The sequence below is a fragment of the Arachis ipaensis genome, chromosome B08 (genome assembly GCF_000816755.2).
Source record: "Arachis ipaensis cultivar K30076 chromosome B08, Araip1.1, whole genome shotgun sequence".
NCBI classification, from domain to species: domain Eukaryota; kingdom Viridiplantae; phylum Streptophyta; class Magnoliopsida; order Fabales; family Fabaceae; genus Arachis; species Arachis ipaensis.
Window position 1 is genome coordinate 29,118,829 of NC_029792.2, and position 4,467 is coordinate 29,123,295.

Consider the following 4,467-nt stretch of genomic DNA (forward strand, 5'->3'; position numbering starts at 1 on the left):
TTTAATACCTTGTTTAGAGGTTTATAATTGATAACTAACCTTGGAACACCTCTTTCTATTTTAGATGCTTTCATCACATAGAAGCCTGTACAGCTCTAGGGTGATTTTGAAAGTCTTATTAGTCCCTTATCCAGATATTCTTGTATTTCTTTTTTACAATATTCTAGATACTCTTTGTTCATATGTATTGGTTTTGCCTTTGTTGGTATATTTTTTTCATTAAACCCATCTTTATATGGTAAAGATATTTCATGTAATTTTCTATGCTGAAAAGCTTTGGGGTTTAGACTACATAATTCTTTCTTAATTTTTTCTTCAATCGCTTTTATTTTATCTTGTATTTCTGGAGTTTGTAATTGTTCTTCTATTCTTTTATGTGTAACTTCCTGGTTTAAATAGTTAATTTGTCTTGTCTTTCTTTCTATAATATTAATTTGGAGTGGTAGGTGTTGTAAAATTTTTTCTTGACTCAAACAATTAATTTGTTTTGCTTTTGTTTTCATAACACTAACTTGTGTAGATAGGTGTTGTAACATATTGAGCTCATGTTGCTTTGGTCTAGTGAGGAATTCAAAATGAACAGGATGATTGGGGATTCGTGTACAAGTTATTCCGTCGATATCGACATTAAAGGGATATTATAATAAAGTAAAAGGATTTCCTAATATAACTTGATGAGATATATTTCTTGCCAAAAAGAATGTAGTGGCAAAGCATACTCTATTTTTACAAATTTTTACTTTAGATAACTTATAGTCTATAGTCATTTTATCATTTTCTGCCATTAGGACTCTTTCTGTAGTTTTTTCATAATATTTTGTAGGTATTAGTCCTTTTTGTATACAATTGACATCATCTCCTGAATCTACCATAGCTATAAAATCAAATTTTTCTTCTCCCACTACTAAGGTTATCGTAGTGAACAACTTTTGGCTTACTAATAAAGTTAGTATATTTATGTAATTTTCTGTACCCAGGTTAATATAATTCTCGGGAATTGTTATATTACTAATCTCCTCTGTTTTTTTAACATTATTTTGCAAAGTTTGTTCTCGGATTTTTATTATATTTTCTCCTTCTATTTTTAGTAATCTATAGTCCATATTGATATTTTGTTGCTTTAATTCTGAAACTTCTCTTTTTGACTTTTTTATCTCCTCTTTGAGAGAATTAAGGGAAACTTCTTCTTGTGGATTTTTAAAACGATTATAAATTTCTTTTATTTCTATTGGTCTTATTTCTTGCTTACTTTATTCTTCTTTTTTAACTAATTTAGCTAATTGTCTTATGAACTCATCTCTTAATGGAGTATCTTCTAACTTGTCTATTATTTTGACCAGTGTAGAGGTTTGTTCTCTAGTTAAAATATTAAAAATTTTTTTCACAATTTCTACAGTTACATAATCCTATTCCTAAACAATTATTCTGTTCCTCTTTTTCACTATTTCCTTCTGAGCTTTCTTCTTCTGACATAAGGTCTAATTGTTGTATAAAATAGTCTTCAGTTTCAGAAGAATCCTCATAAATTGATTCTTCTTCTGATTCTGAATTGATTAATATTGCTGTCAAAGCATGTTTAATCTCTTTATTTTCTATTTTATTTATTTTCTATTCTATCGTACACTTATTAGCATAATGTCCTTGTTTTTTACATTTCCAACATGTTACTTGTTTTTTCTTATTAGAAGATTTATGTTTTTTTTAGGAGTTTTATGGAATTTTTTATAATATTTCTGTTCATAATAAAGGAGTTTGTCTATATTATATTTAGGTTTTCTATAAAAATTTTTCTTTTTAATTTTATGCTGTCCACTAGGTACTTTTTCATGAGTTATTCCATATTGATAACAGAAAGTGCCAAGCTCTCTTTTTCTCGTGATACTTTCTTGTTTTATTTTCTGTTATATCTTGGTGTCTGTGCATACTTCTATACCTGTTTGTACTATTATATTATGCAATTGTCCAAAGGTTAATGAGTTATAGGGAATCTGGGTCCCAAACTGTGTTTGTAGTTTTTGTAATACTTTTTCAGAGAATAACTTTGGTAAAGCTGCTACGAATCTTTCTTTTCAGAAAGGTGCATGTGCATCATCTCTTATCATAACTTTTGACATAAAGACATCTTTATACCATCTATAATCAGACATGGTTGGACATCTTAAATTCATTAATAGGGTTCCTATTCTATCTTTAAAAGTACTTGGATCTCCTACAAAGTTCTTAATAATGGTATATATTAATGTGGATGTAGCATTTGGTGACTGATCTTCTTGTTTAATACTATTAATAATTAATTCTTTTTCTTGGATGCTGAGAAAATTATCCCACCAACCTTTTAATTGTCTTGTAAATCCTTGAGTTATCATAATTGCTGCTTCTTTATCGGAGGCTTTTCTCATTTTATAGGCAGTTGCATCCATAGTCATATTACACATTTGATCTAAGATGGTTTGCTCACTTAATCCATCTATATTCCATTCTACTAAGTCTGATCCTGTGAAGCTATTTTGCACTAATTGTGTTCGCTCTTCTAGGCCTACATCTATTGGTGATGGTCTAGAATAATAATTTCTTGTTTTAGGATAATCTCTTTTATGGGATATTTTATTTAGTTCTAATTCTTCTTTCTTTTGCAATGTATTAATTGTCAATTTTCCTAGACTAATACTTCTAAGTTTTTTCTTTTAGTTCTTCAACTTCTGCTTCTACTTTAGATTTTAAGCTAATATTATCTAAACTTTGTAACTTATATATAGGTTTTTCTATGGGTTTTTCTACCTTAATGTCTTTTTCCATATTTCCCATTCTTCCTAATTGATTTTTCATTATATCTAACATGGTATTAGTAAAGTTTAATTGTTGATGTAATTTCTTAATATCTCTTTTTTCTATATTTTCTTCTGCATTGCTATCTTTATATGGTGTTGCTTCAACTTCTAGGTCTTTTCCAATTGATATTTTGATAGTTTCTTTAGGAGTATATTCAGATTCTATTACTGATCCTGAGCTTGTTTTTCAAACAACAGTTAATTTTGTTAAATGACATAATTTCTTATCGGTTTTAGAGTAATAATTAACATACCAATCAAAGAAGTATAAACTAATTCTATTTTCTTTCATAAAATCATAGAACTTCTCTTAGTTTAATAACTTCATTTTCTGAATAGTTGGTAAAATACCAATCTCTTAGTGGTTTATTATAATCAGCATTAAAATCTTGTCTTATCCATTCTTTATCAATCTCAAATGGTTCTTCCTTAATGATTACTGATAAAACTTGTGATTCCATTGGATCAAATTCTGAAGGTGATTTGTATACAGCAGTGGCTATATGTGGCCTTCTGTTGTCAATTCCTACAATATTATCCATATTTTCTATTGATGAGTTATCTATAGAATTTCTATGACTAATAGTTTCAACATTATCGGAAATTCTTAATGATTGGGATCTATTCATCCTAATTCTAATATCTGGTCCTTCTCTTATTATTTCTCTTATTCTAGTATTTTGTATTTGTGGTTCTTCAATACCATCAGGTATTACCCATTCTTCAGGTATTCTGCTTTTTAATTCTTCATGTCTTAACCTTCTAGGAGTTTGTATATTAGATCTTTTTAGATTTGCATGCATAATTATCGTTTCTTCTTTTGAGGATTGTCTTAATGCTTTAAAGTCATAATTAACCTTAGTAATTTTATAATATATTCAATAGATTATTTCGAATGGATCATATTTCTCATTTATAATTGTCTCATCAGATCTTACTTGTAATTTTAAGGCTTGCCATGTGTATTCATTTTTTAAATTCATAGCATAATTTGGGTAACAATTAAAAAAAAAAACTGGTCCATCATGACAGTTACTTTCTAATATTCCTATTAATGAGTCACTAAAATTTTGGAATCTGGTATTTCTTAAGATTAATAATATAGGCAGATTAATTCCTATTCTAAAATTAGGTTTTATGGCTACTTGTATTAATCCTATATGGATGAAGTTATATCCTTTACTGCTATGTTCTTTCAACTTATCTTCTTCTAAGATTGTAATAATTTTATTACTACTTGTTCCTGGTTTACAATATTCTAACATATGAATTTCATAATTTCTTCCTTCCCATAAGTTTCTCTTTTTATATACTTTATCTTTATCTATTATAGGTATATTCCAATTATGAAAACTTTCTTCTAGCTTAGCTATTTCTAATTCATTCTTAGTTCCAGAAGTGGATGCTTCATCATTATCTGTTTTTATTACTAAAGAATTATTTTTTCCTAGATTTAAACTACTCATCGTTCTCAACAAACTAGCCATTTTATGGTTAGAACATTGTGAGTTACGGGACCACCCTTGGTAACCAACGGATTCACTGCCTTAGTTAGGACTTACAACCGAGACTACAATCTGGGCTGACCAACGTATTAACAGTTCTCACTGCTACTTCAAAGTTTTAACTATAAAACTTT

At 28.3% G+C, this 4,467-nt stretch overlaps 1 long non-coding RNA gene across 1 annotated transcript in view; it reads right to left on the minus strand.

Annotated features, from left to right (window-relative positions):
• LOC107612244 overlaps positions 2,082-4,467 on the minus strand; it is a 23,331-nt gene continuing 20,945 nt past the window's right edge. The window contains exons 3-4 of the long non-coding RNA XR_002352255.1: positions 4,364-4,374; positions 2,082-2,092 (exon numbers count right to left, since the gene is read on the minus strand). This is a non-coding gene — a long non-coding RNA (uncharacterized LOC107612244). The remainder of the gene's footprint in view (positions 2,093-4,363; positions 4,375-4,467) is intronic.